Genomic DNA, 14447 nt, shown 5'->3' with positions numbered 1-14447 from the left:
CGTTGTCTTCGCTCGAAGACATAGGATTTGGTTGAGCATCACATCAGTCACTCTGACTTTGTTCACTTGGACCCCACTTAACAGTACGGTGGTTCCTATGACTCAACAAACAAGAAAAGGAAACTGAGGGAGTCCTAGATTAGGGGGTCCTCGGACTGCCGGACTATATACTTTGGCCGGACTGTTGGACTATGAAGATACAAGATTGAAGACTTCGTCCCGTGTCCGGATGGGACTCTCCTTGGCGTGGAAGGCAAGCTTGGCAATTCGGATATGTAGATCTCCTCCCTTGTAACCAAATCTGTGTAACCCTAGGCCCCTCTGGTCTCTATATAAACCGGAGGATTTAGTCTGTAGGACAAGAACAATCATAATCATAGGCTAGCTTCTAGGGTTTAGCCTCTACGATCTCGTGGTAGATCAACTCTTCTAATACTCATATCATCAAGATCAATCAAGCAGGAAGTAGGGTATTACCTCCATCGAGAGGGCCGAACCTGGGTAAACATTGTGTCCCCCGCCTCCTGTTACCATCCGCCTTAGACGCACAGTTCGGGACCCCCTACCCGAGATCCGCCGGTTTTAGCACCGACATTGGTGCTTTCATTGAGAGTTCCACTGTGCCGTCACGATAAGGGCTTGATGGATCCTTCGATCATCGGCAATGATGCGATCCAGGGCGAGGTTTTCCTTCCCGGACAGCTCTTCGTATTCGGCGGCTTCGTACTGCGGGCCAACTTGCTTGGCCATCTAGAGCAGATCGAGAGCTACGCCCCTGGCCGTCAGGTCGGGTTTGGAAATTTAAACTATATTGCCGACATCCGCGGAGACTTGATCTTTGACGGATTCGAGCCTAGGTCAGGTGCGCCACACAGTCACGACGAGCATGACTTAGCTCTGTCTTTGGACGGTGTTCGGGAGATTACACCTGCGGCTACTCCAACCCTCAATCCGGAGCAGATTGCGCCGTCCGAGGACAGGTGGATGGACCCCGCCATGGAGGCCGCACACTCAGTGGCGATAGAGCCGAATAGTGACTTCACCTCCTACGAGACCCGTGTTGCCGGATCCTTGGATTAGTCCTCGGCCACGGGCTCCGAACCGCCTGCGTCCGTGCCTAGCGAATCTGATTGGGCACCGATCATGGAGTTTACCTCCGCGGATATTTTCCAGCACTCACCCTTGGGCGACATGCTAGATTCTTTGAAGTCTCTCTCCTTGTCAGGGGACCCTCGGCCGAACTATGTCCGGCTCGAGTGGGAGGCAGACGACGAAGGAATTCGGTCCCCACCCACCACCCAGTTAATAGCCACTGTCGACGATTTAACCGACATGCTCGATTTCGACTCCGAAGACATCGACGGTATGGATGATGATGCAGGAGAGGAACAGGAACTACCGCCCACAGGGCACTGGACGGCCACTTCATCACACGATATATACATGGTGGATACACCCAAAGAAAACAATGACGAGGAACGGAAGGATGCAGAGAAGCAAACCAAAGCGACGATGTAGGCGCCGCTCCAAATCCCGCCTCGGCAAAAACAGCTATATCAGCACAAGAAAGAATAATACCCCGGTCGACTCCAGAGGAAACGACGACCACATGGACCCAGCGACAGAGCAGGATGAGCCTGCGGACGGCGAACATAGTACGGAGCCGCTGTCCGATCACGGCGACGCCGAGGATAAAGCTAATCAACCTGTCTCCGGAGAGGAGAACAGTCCGGACGACGATGCACACATCATCCTGGAAAGGCACTTGGAACAAGAAAACCTTCATAGAAGGCTTATCGCCACCGCGAGGAGTCTAAAGAAGTAGAAGCAAAGGCTTAAGGCCGCGTAAAATACACTCAACAGTAGATGGAACAAAGTGCTCGACACTGAAGAAAAGTACGGTGGCAGTCGCCACACAGAGAGCTATCCAAAGCGCAAGCTGCTGCCCGAATTCGATGAAGAGGCCTTAGAGCCTATATAGCCGAAAAATATAACGGCCGATCAGCCGGATCGACCACCCCGCGGCCGCGATAGGGCGGCTAACGATGTCGCACATAAGTCAGCACACGATCTACGTGAGGACTTGCACCAAAAATCCGGTATAACCAGGTCCATCTACGGATCTAGGAAGCGAGCTCCGGCACAGAAGAAAAACTGAACACTACAACCGTCAGAACGTCCTGACACGTCCAAGTACAGGGGTGCTGCGCACCCCCTATGCTTCACCGATGAGGTGCTGGATCACGAATTTCCAGAGGGATTCAAACCCGTGAGCATAGAGGCATACGACGGAACGACAGACCCTGGGGTCTGGATCGAGGACTTTATCCTCCATATCCATATGGCTCGCGGAGATGATCTCCACGCCATCAAATACTTGCCCCTCAAGTTGAAAGGACTGGCCAGCCACTAGCTAAAGAGCCTCCCCGAAAACTCAATAGGAAGTTGGGAAGAGCTTGAGGATGCTTTTAGGGCCAATTTTCAAGGAACCTATGTCCGACCTCCAGATGCAGACGATTTAAGTCATATAATTCAACAGCCCGGAGAGTCAGCCCGAAAGCTTTGCCACAGATTCCTCACTAAGAAGAATCAGATTATCGACTGCCCGGACGCCGAAGCCTTAGCGGCTTTCAAACACAGTGTCCGGGATGAATGGCTCGCCAGACACCTCGGCCAGGAAAAACCGAGGACAATGGCAGCCCTAACAAGCCTCATGACCCGCTTTTGCGCGGGCGAAGATAGTTGGCTTGCCCGTAGCGGCACCAGCGACCCAGGCACATCCGAAGTCAGGGATGGTAATGGAAAACCACGACGCAATAAAAGTAAGCGTCAAAACAATGAAGACAGCCCAGACAACACGGCGGTAAACGCCGGATTCAGGGGCTCTCGACCCGGTCAACGGAAAAAGCCATTTAAAGGCAGCAGAAATGGACCGTCCAGCCTAAACAAGATTCTAGACAGATTATGTCAGATTCATGGCACCTCTGACAAACCTGCAAATCACACCAACAGAGAATGCTGGGTTTTCAAGCAGGCCGGTAAGCTAAACGCCGAACACAAGGGGAGGGAGACACCAAGTGAAGACGAGGATAAGCCTCGCCAGCAAAACACTGGGGGACAGAAAAAATTCCCACCGGAGGTCAAAACAGTGAACATGATTCACGTAACAAAGAGGAGGAGCAAGCACGCACTCCGAGACGTATGCGCCGTAGAGCCCGTCACCCCCAAGTTCAACCCTTGGTCGGCCTGCACGATCACTTTTGATCGCAGCGATAACCCGACTAGTATTCGGCATGGAGGATCTGCTGCCTTGGTGCTAGACCCAATAATCAACGGATACCATCTCACCCGAGTCCTTATGGACGGTGGCAGTAGTCTTAATCTGATATATCAGGACACAGTCCGCAAAATGGGGATAGACCCGACGAGAATCAGTCAAAGCGATACTACCTTTAAAGGAGTAATACCAGGCCCAGAGGCTCGCTGCACGGGCTCTCTAGTACTAGAGGTTGTATTCGGCTGTCCCGACAACTTCCGAAGTGAAAAGTTAACCTTCGACATCGCTCCATTCCGAAGCAGCTATCAAGCACTACTCGGAAGAACGGCCTTCGCTCGTTTTAATGCAGTACCGCGTTACGCTTATCTTAACCTTAAGATACCCGGTCCACGCGGCATCATCATAGTTAGCGGAAACACAGCGTGTTCCTTACGCGTGGAAGAATGTGTGGCGGCATTAGCAGCCGAACACTGAACGGCCTCTCCAACCAGAATAAATGATCGGTCGTCAAGACCCCGGACACGGCTAGAAGAGTCCGGCGCACCACTAGATGTAACAGCTCAGATAAACCTGAGATTGGGTCGACGGATATACCCCCATAGGTGGTGCTAGGGGCTTCCCGCATGTAAAAAGGGCTACAGTTCGGCTCGACCTTATTTAGAGAAATTTTAATGGTTTATTAAGAATAACCAATTTTTCGCACGAAGACTTTCACCTAAGTTTTTCTCTTTTACAGATGACAATCGTCACTACTAGGAAAAGGGCTATAGCATATATGGACATTAATGGCGCACCATGTATATAGCAGTGGCACACCAGATACAGGTGCGCCATTATTGACATATTACTAATGGCGCACCTGGTGTGTGGTGCGCCATTAGTAGTTTTGAAAAAAAAATTGTTAGCAGTGGCGCACCAGGGGATAGTGCGCCATTACTAGTTGCCATAGTAATGGCGCACCACACCCACCGTGCGCCATTAGTAGTTTTGAAAAAAAATTGTTAGTAGTGGCGCACCATGGGATAGTGCGCCATTACTAGTTTAAACTAGTAATGGCGCACTATCCCATGGTGCGCCACTACTAACAATTTTTTTTTTCAAAACTACTAATGGCGCACCACACACCAGGTGCGCCATTAGTAACCCTGGTGCTAAATGCACCCCCCCCCCCCCCCGTGGACCGCCTTTTCAGTTTTTAAAAAAATAAAAGAAAGTGATGGAAATGTCAAAAAAATAAAAGAAAATAAGTTTCCCATGTGATATGTGGTCTAGTTGTTGGGAAAATTTACAAATGTGAATTTCGACTTTATTTGCAAAATCTCTCTGGAATTTAGTAAAATGGGCATAACTTTTGCATACGAACCCCGTTCAACATCTTCAAAATCCCCAAAAACCTAACAGAACGAAAGATACGGGGCTTTTAAGATCTAGAGGGGGGAAATGAAAAAAATTCAAACTTACTAGTGGCGCACCATTTGCTAGGTGCGCCACTAGTAACAGAAAAAAAATTGGTTTCAAAAAAAAATTTGGAATTTTTTTCAAAATATGATACGTAATATGACTGGGAAGTTTGAAATATTTTTTCAAAATTTCATCACACTCATGAACATGAACAAAGTCCTAGACATCAACAAGGTTTAGTAGGATTGATATGATAGATGTATCAACAAGGGCCTGTGAAGTGAGCTGGTGCTGGGGTTGGATAGAACTCCAGCACCTGTAGTGACTCGAGATTAAGAAAAAAAGAAAAAAAATGATTTTTTAAAAAAAAATTGAAAAAAAATTCTTAGTAATGGCGCACTTCTATGTGGTGCGCCATTAGTATCCCAGATAGTAATGGCGCACCTATAGTGCGCCATTACGATGCCTATCCAGAGGTGCGCCATTACTATTTTGTTACTAATGGCATGATAATAGTGGCGCACCTGTAGTGCACTGCAGGTGCGCCACTAATTAGCCTTTTCCTAGTAGTGCGTGCTACACCCTTCCAGGATACGGCACAACAGAGACACAGACGCAGACGTGCAGCAGGGCCCCGCTCAAAGGTTTCTTTTTAGATTAAGACCCTGTGTAAACCTTTTTCACTGTCTCTTGTTGCTTCAGACCCTCTGGATACTCAAAATAACCAAGAGGGATGCTGGCGTTATTGGCATTTCGCCACGTCAGACTAATGCACGTATCTGGAAATTCAGGGCTCATTATCGAGGGTGTCACGCAGCCCAGTATGCGTTGTAAAGACCGAACACCTTAGGGAGTGTTCGGCGTCGCGAGTTTGGCCTTATATGCATCAGCTCCGAATCATGTCTTTGGTCAATAGTTGGGTTTGCCCGGCTCCCGTGTTTTTCTACCTTACGTTCCGCTCTATCGGCTAAGGCGGCAGTGGGAGAACTACTGCGATTGTGCCCTTGTTCATCCGGACGAGCACCTCAGTAGAGAAAGCCGAAAACTGACTGTCATGATAAAGCACGAGACTGGTCAACCACTCGATGACTCATCGGAATCTTCGCGATTCCTCCGCATTAACGAAGGACCGGTTTCCCGGTCATGTATGTACGCGCACCGTCTTCGGATAGACACGGAAGTACCAGGGGCTATATAGTTGCCCCACCATCAAACTCCTATGGCTAAGTGAAAGTGTTAAAGCAATATAGTCCGATTGCCTTGTTCGTCGCGCTATCACCTCCTTAATGGACCAAGACGTTAGATCAAGTGCGAATACGCGCTTTTCCAAACACCCCCGCATTATAGGCGTGGGGGCTGAAGCCGACGACTGCAAACTTTCAGGTTATATACATACATAAACGGCCGCACAGGAGGCATCATAATACTTTCAGGCAAAAGTATAAACACAACCTTTATAATCATAATAGCATTGTTTTTACAATTGGGATACATGTCACTCAAACATGATACTCTTCGAGCACTGAGCCTCTATTAAACAAGCACCCTCTAAGACTTCTTCAAAATAGTGCTCGGCCGAGACCTAGCCTACGGCCGGACCCTGGGTTGCAATAGCGGTGGCCTCCATCTCTGCCCAGTATATCTTAACACGGGCAAGAGCCATCCGCGCAGCCTCTCTGCACGCCGACCTCTTTACAGCGTCGATATGCGGCACAACACCAAGGAATCGTTGCAATAAACCAAAATAACTATTCGGCCTTGGTCCTTCTGGCCAAAGATGATCCACGACAGACCTCATGGCAAGCCTGGACAACCTGTGGAGCTCAGCCCACTCGGCCATTTGCTCATTTAACAGCAGCGGACGCGTTGGAGCACTGAACTGCGACCAGAACAACTTTTCCACTTCGTGATCTTTCTGATCTCTGAAAAAATCCGTCGCATCAGCAGAACTCGTTGCCAAGTCCAAGTACGCGTCTGCACCACTCCATAATTGATCCAGAGGGGCATACTTCGGATCTCCGAACTTCGTCCGCAACAAAAAGGGCTTCCCAGCTGTGATATCTTTGGCTTGACGAAGCTCCTCCTTCGCCGTTCTAATTCTAGAGCGGGTTTCCTTGGCTGCTACCATGGCTTTCTTCAGGTCCGCCATGTTGACCACCGGAGAATACATATCCTGTGCCTCGTCAAGCCGCTTGTTTACAAGCACGATGTCGGCATCTGCCGCATCAAGTTGCCGCCTCAGTTCGGCAAATTCGCCAGTCCGGCCAGCCACCGGACCCTCAGCCGCCTGCACATGAAAGCAGCATGATCATTACCTGGGACTATGATCCTCTGTTTGCCGCCTTTGGACAGCAACCAGAGTCTCAGGGGCTACTGTCTGCATAGGGCACACCTAGCGTGTGCGGTACCGTCAAAACAAAATATGTATTACTTTGCGTGCCTCAAAGCCTCTTAGCAGGCTCATAAAAGCTTCATGCAACCCACTTTCGGCGGATGAGATCCTCTCAACCACCGTACCCATTAAAGTATGATGCGCCTCTGAGATCGCCGCTTGCTCCAGAAGACTCATCAGCGCATTCGGTCATGCACCGGACAGTCCCGGACTCTTTCTGTTGCTCTCCTAAGGAGCCGAATACTCCGGACTTCGGGTGGCCGGATGGTTACCTTCCGGCCTTGGCAGATCAGGAGAAATTCTCCGCAACGACACCTCAGGGTCGTCTGCCTCATGAGGCGAGGAGACAGGGGGAGGCGTTTCGCTCTCCATCATCTCCGGAAGAAGATCCCCCGAAGACGAACTATGTCGATCAAGATGGTCTGGAAAAAATGCCTGTGATCAAGATGGAGCTTCAAAAGTTAATACTGATGCTCCAAGATCCGATGCGGCTAAACCACCTATTATTCGTTTGACTATAATTGCTGAGGTTCCTTTGAACCTTGAGAAAAATTTAAGCCTCCCGGATCTTGCTTCTGCAGCTCTTGCTTCACCTAGTATGTGCAACTCCTTATTAAAAAAATCTATAGCCATGTTTTTGAACTTGTTCTTGTCGTGTGTTTTGTATTTGTTCCCGACTCTTTTCCTTTTGTTATGTTTTTGTGTTCTTGCAGATGTATCCACAGAGGAGGAAGCTGCGAACACCATCAATGATGTACTAACTGACTTGGGTGTGCCAGATAACACTCCTGCAGCCGAGCAAGGGGCTCCATCAGTTGAAGGTTGTGATTCCGTTCTGGAGCCTTTGTGCTCTCTTAAGATGTCAGAGACGCAGTCCCAGTCTATTGATGGCACTGAACCTGTCACGCAAGATGAGGATGTGCCCCTTCAGCTTCTTCTAAAGGATCAATGCAAGAGGAAGAAGCAAGAAGATTTTGATAAGAAGATGGCAGCCCGCCTTCAAAAAGGTTCTCATGTTTCTGAATCTAGCGATCTTTCTGAGATCATAGTTGGGCATGGCTCTGTTGATGAAGAAGACATGTCGTGTGCCACTGATGGCATGGTTGCCCCTGTGAAGAAGAAATTCAAGAAGACTGTGGCGAGGAAGCATTTAGTTGGTGAAGTTACTCCTCGGAGGAGCCCACGTGTTTCAAAGGCTGCATGACCAAGTGTGGGTGAACTTCCTGAAGTGGAAGGCCAAGCCCGCGGTGTTACGCTACGTTGTTGTCCTCGTGTGCTTACCACTGCAGCGCCGACACCTTCTCCGCTTGGTGCTGGTGCATCTGGTAAGGGCAAGAAATGCGGCATTAAGCGCAAGGTTGCACCGACAAAGGTTAACAAGGGTTGCAAGAAGCGTTCTCGAGTTAATCCAGACGGCCAGGGTGATCCTGATTTCAACGCTGATGACAACGATGGTGCTGCTGATGATCAGGTATGAATCTCTCATGTTTACTGTTTTTTAGAACATTGTAGATTTTTTGTTATATTTGTGTATCTAGTACTGCCTTGGTGTACATAGATGACCTTCTGCTTGTATACATGAAGAAATTAGCTGAACTGCTTGGTTTGTATGGTATTACTACCTTTGTGTACATAGCTGAACTTCTGGATATATACATGAAGAAATTAGCTGAACTTCTTGGTATACATGGTTTTAATGCCTTGGTGTACATAGCTTGAGCTTCTGCTTTGTAAATTTCTCACATTTAGAAAGCTGCTTAACTTCTGGTCCTACTTGGTTGTACTTCCTATGTAGACATAGTTGAACTTCTGAAATGTTCAGTGCTAAAATTTAGAAAGCAGTTGTACTTCTTGTTTTTAATGGTTGAACTTCTGCTTATATATTTTTTTGGTCCATGCTCTATTTGCTTATGTAGATTTTCCAATTCAGCATTAGCGAACTTTTGGTTTAGTTTGTTTACCTCATTGTTCTGCCTTTTTTCTGTCATTGCATTTTTTGCAGTATCAGCTTGTGAAGCGGCCTGAGCTGAGGAAGAGAGGAGGCAAAGCAGTGGAAGAAGCTGATGAAGGAGGAGATGATGCGAAACGTTTTAACAAGACGGTTCGCTGCTCACTGAAAGAGGTCAAGTTGTGCGCAAAATTGCTGCAACTTAGGCACAAGGAAAGGGTTATCAAGGCTGGTTTTGGTTGTGTGTTTGATTTGAAGATTGATTCCAACATTTCTCGTCCTTTGATGTGCCACATCTACACCAATATTGACCCTTTAACTACGATTCTGAACATGGGTGAGGCGAACAAGGTTTTGCGTATTACAAGTGATGTTGTTCACCATCTTTTTGGATTCCCTCAAGGTGATCGTACCCTTCCTAGGCCCTCGGAGGATGGGTTTGATGATGCTGTTATGTGGCTGAAGAGCAACTTGGCTACAAGAGGAGTGATGATATCAAGACAAACAATCTGCAGAAGATCCTCAGGGAACTTGTGAAGGATGAGAAGAATGATGACCTCGCTCTGCAGATCTTTTACCTGATTCTTTTCATGAAGGTCATTATTCCTGGTACGTCTACACAAGTGTCTAGGGAGGCAGCAATGGCTGAGAATCTTGTCTCTAAAGATATGGCAAATATGGACTATTGCCAATTGGTTGTTGATGATCTTCGAAGGGCAGTTACTAGGTATCAGTAAGGGACTAGCAGAGGAAAAGCTGTCACAGGTTGTGGCATCGCGCTGCTTCTTATGTATCTGGACTGCCTTATCATTGGCAAGAAGCCTAATCCTGACTTAAGAACTCCTCGCATCAATTTCATGGATCAGGCCCAGCTATCTGAGCTTGCTGCTGCTGACTTGGTTATGAAGGGTGATAATGACCCAGCCAACTTGTGTTTGGGAAACTGCCTATGAGTGTTTCTATGCATCATTCCTTCCTGCATAGTTTAACATGAACTCCTGATACTGTCTTCAATATTTGTTCCATGTTCCTTCATTGTTTTTTGACGTGTTGACTTTTGTTTTGTATGTAATGGAAGACACAGGCTGAGGTTGTGTTCTTTAGGCATATCGAACATCTTTTTCTTACTATGCCTCGTGCCACCAGCCTAGGGAGTGGAGCTGCCCCAAGATTTGAATTCTCTCAGGATGTGAATACAGGTGCTCCCCCTGTAGATCCTAAAGGTTCTTCTGCCCATGTGAGTGCTGCAGGTGGCGTTTCTTCTGAGGGTTTCATTAATGCTGCCAATGTTTCCCTTGTTAGGATTCATGGTCTTCTGGAAACTGTTTGTCGGGAGATGGCCTGTGTTCCGACAACTCTTGAGCATCTTAGTCGCGTTGATGGGATTCTTCCTCCCGGCCATGGTTTTGACGCTGAGTCTTCGACGGAGGTTTTGTCAATTGAAGCTAGATTTCTTGCTGACCTTCGTCAGAGCACTTCCCACCTTCGGACAAGCTTTGGGTTGTTCAAGCAAACACAGGTTGTTGTCAGTGAGATTCAGAGGCAAGATTCTATTCATTTGGGTCTTGAGGAGGCAACGAGGAGCATACTGAAGAGGTTTGTTTATATTGGCTTTGATAGTTCTTTGAATAGATGTTCATTGTTAGCTTTCAGTTATTACTGTTTTTTGTCATAGGTGACCCTTCTTGATTTCATGTGTTCTGAACTTCTTTTTCAGTAATTGTGTTTCATAGTTGACCTTTTGTGTTTACAGTATCTGAACTTCCAGGCCTATAGTATCTCAACTTCTATGCTTTCCATAACTGGCCCTTTTTTCCTTTGTATGATAGTAGTTTAATATCTGACCTTCTATGTTTACTGTCTTTGGACTTCCTCCATGTCTCAGTGGTCATAGCTGACCTTCTTTAATTATATAATGTGAACTTCTCCTGATTAGACATTGTGTTCTATATGATTTTGTGTAGGTTGTTGATGATGGTGCTAGGGTTGATGAGGATGTTTTACCTGAAAGTGCAACTGTCCCTGTGCATGAATCTGCTCCCGCAAGTGATTTATTTGTTGATGAGGTTCATGGCAGTGATCCTAAAGTATCATTTTTCTTGTCCATTTGTTTCATTTTTATTTTACTTCTTGTACATTTTTTTACCATGTGCCCATTTTTATTGAATTTTTGTTCTTGCTGCAGAATGACGATGCTAGTGTTCCTTCAGAGAAGGTTGCAGACAAGGCTATATCCGGCACTGGCTGCTCCGATGGGCTGGATCCAACTGAACCTCAATTGTCCATCGGTGCTGGGGTTTCTGATGCTGAGCAGGGCAAGACAGTTGGAGATATTATTTCAGAGAAAGATCCCATCGAGGCTGCTGTTGAGACAGGTAGTGCTCGTGTAGGCCCGGAGAAGTCTCCTGCAGTAGAGCCATCAGTTGTTGTTGATGCTGGTTCTCCAGCTCTTCCTACTGTAGCACAACCAATAGTTTTTGTTTTTTCAGATTCTCGAGCTGCTACTGGTGCGCTTGCCGACGACACTGCAATGTCTACTCGAGATGATGATAAAGAGACTGAAAGTGATAGCTTGGGAAAGCAGTATGATCTTTCCAGTAATGCAACTGGTCTAGGCAAGAATCCATAAAGAGACGAGCATGCTTCTCTCTTCTTTCCCCATCCCCATCCCTATTGTTGTTGGTTTGAGTCTGTTATATCCCTATGTACTGTGTGTGTGGTGCAAGTTGAACTTCTAGTTTGTGCTTTGTGATGTGGTTTGTAAATAAAGTGAAGTGAAGCTATTTTTATGTGAGGGAATGTCGTGGAATTGTCATGGCAGATGTCCTAGTGTGAGGACTTAGTCATGGAGCCATCGCAACTAGGTTAGCTTAAAGGGGTTAAACGGGACAAAGGACACAAGGAGTTTATACTGGTTCGGCCCCTTGCGGTGAAGGTAAAGGCCTAATCCAGTTTGAGGTGGTATTGCTTATGTTTCGATTACCAAGGAGCGAATACGCTTGACCTAGCTTTCGATCTCTTGTTTCTTGTCCTAAACCGCCGCCTGGTCGTCCCTTTATATACACAGGTTGACGCCCAGCGGCTCACGGAGTCCCGACCGGCTCATAACAACGTGTCCGGCTCGGTGACTAATTACAATTGCCTTACAATACAAGTCATACACATATGGTGGTTTACACCTATGGGCCTTAAGTCGCCTTTGGGCTTTGGGCCCTTAGCAAGTCTGCTTCATGAACCGCCATCTTCAACATCCTCATGGGCTTTGTATTATGAACCGCCATTGGTATAATCCGGCCCCTCCTGGGGGGTCATACCCAATAGTTATATCCCCAACATTAGGCCCCAGATTGATTTGAACTTGTTCATGTCAATCTTCAATACTTAGAAAAATCCTTCTTCATTTATCCTTGCGAGATCTTGCAACCCGCCATGACGTCATCTCATGGGATTGTGGTAACCCGCCGTGACGTCACCTTTCATTAATATTACACAAGACCCAAATCTTAATATATCTTCTCTTTTAATGATCTCCAAAAATCGAGGCGTCTGCGCCGTCACATATCCATTTTTTAGCTTCCTGGATTCCCGCGCATGCCACTTATCCTTCTAGCCTTATAAATAGGGCCAGGGGTCCCTTTTCACTCTCCCCCTTTTGCCTTCTCGTCTACAACCTTCCTCCCTCTCGCGACGCATCTGCCCACCTGAGCACCGCCGCTGCTGAGCTTGTCGACTTCGCCGACCCCGGCCGCTGCATCGACCTGAATAAGACCAGAGAACTGCAGCGTCTCTCCGTTGCTCAGTGGACCCAGTAAGCGCCTTCTCTTCCCCACCATAGATCTCCATTAGGGTTTCTGAAGTTCTTAGGAGTTCATCATCGTTCTTCATCATACCTTTATTTAATCCTTACTTTGATCCAAAGATGGCCTTTAAAACATGCGGAATCTTTTTCTACACCTTTTCTTAATCATTGAATATGCTTCCGACATGCCGAAATCTTGCCAATATACTAGCTCTTCTACTACCAGGTTTTGATTTTATTTTTCCGAATAGCGTCAGATCCAAAATTGACTGCACCAATCTGTAAAACCTCTTTATCCAACACTTAGCAGAATTTGCTCTTCCTCAGATATGTACTTCAATAATTGTAGGGGGCGGCTTAACTCAAAAACCATAACCCACCAGGTACCATTAGTCCCTTCTTAAGCCGCCAATAGCTCGTCTTTATAGCTTCAATGCCAATTTCCGGTTTAACACTCATGCATACTTCATGTAATCTCCGGTTTACTTTTTAAACCATCAGCCGGCTTAACCATATAATCTTGATCCGGCATAATCTTTCTTTCAGATCTTTTAAGAACAAATAGCTAAGACGTACACTTCCTGCAACTGGGTCCAATCCCGGGTTACTGAAGAAGATCTAAACAATCATGTTACAACTGGCGCCTTACCCAAAAAAGAGGTCATCAATTGGAGGGCCCCTACACCCAAGGACGGGGAAGTGATTGTCTTTACTGACCACCTGAGTCGGGGGTTCAGCCCACCCGGCACAAAGTTTTTCCGTGATGTGCTTCATTTCTTCCAACTTCACCCTCAAGATATCGGACCCAACTCCGTGTCCAACATTTGCAATTTCCAAGTGTTCTGTGAAGCTTATCTTCAAGAGGAGCCCACAGTTGATTTATTCAGAGAATTTTACTATTTAAACCGTCAAACATAATTTACTGATGGGCCCAACCAAGAGCTCGGTGGAGTCTCAATTCAAAAGAGAAAAGAAGTCTGCTTTCCTCATGCTAAGCCGCATAGTCACCCCAAAGACTGGAACCAAACTTCGTTCTATTGTCAAGATACGTCTCCAGCTGGTGAGAATCCTCTGCTGGGTTACCGTGAAGATCGACTTAGTAGCACACATCCACTCCCTTCACGACTCAATGCGAAGGAACGGGCCAAATATGCACCAGCATTTTCTAAGCTCAGGGCCTTTATGGCCAACGGCTTAACCGGCGTCGACTTTGTCCGGTGCTGGATATCTTGGAGTATCTTGCCATTAAGTCGTCGCCCTGGCTTCATGTGCGATTACGCTGGTGATGTAAAAGATCCCCAGCGCCACTGTGACATTCAACTGTTTGATGCGGAAGTTACTGAAGCCACCAAGAAACTGCTGAATGAACCTTTAAGGGAATGCAGCAAAACATGACTTAGTCCATTCTGTACCCTCAACAAGCCGCCAGCTGTAAGTGTTGCACACCTTCTGCTCAATTCATACTTCCAATAGTTGTACCCACTTATAATCTTTTTGACCTTAACAGGTTGATTCTCCGTTTTGAAAGAACAAACCGCAAGATAAGCCGGCCAAACTGGCTCGTACCAAAACCAAGGCCACCAAGAAGTCTGCCAAGAAGAAGACCGCCAATTCCGCCAGTTTAGAAATT

This window comes from Aegilops tauschii, chromosome 5 (genome assembly GCF_002575655.3).
Source record: "Aegilops tauschii subsp. strangulata cultivar AL8/78 chromosome 5, Aet v6.0, whole genome shotgun sequence".
In the NCBI taxonomy this organism is placed as follows: domain Eukaryota; kingdom Viridiplantae; phylum Streptophyta; class Magnoliopsida; order Poales; family Poaceae; genus Aegilops; species Aegilops tauschii.
The sequence above is the reverse complement of the archived record's forward strand: the minus strand, read 5'-3'. Positions refer to the sequence as shown.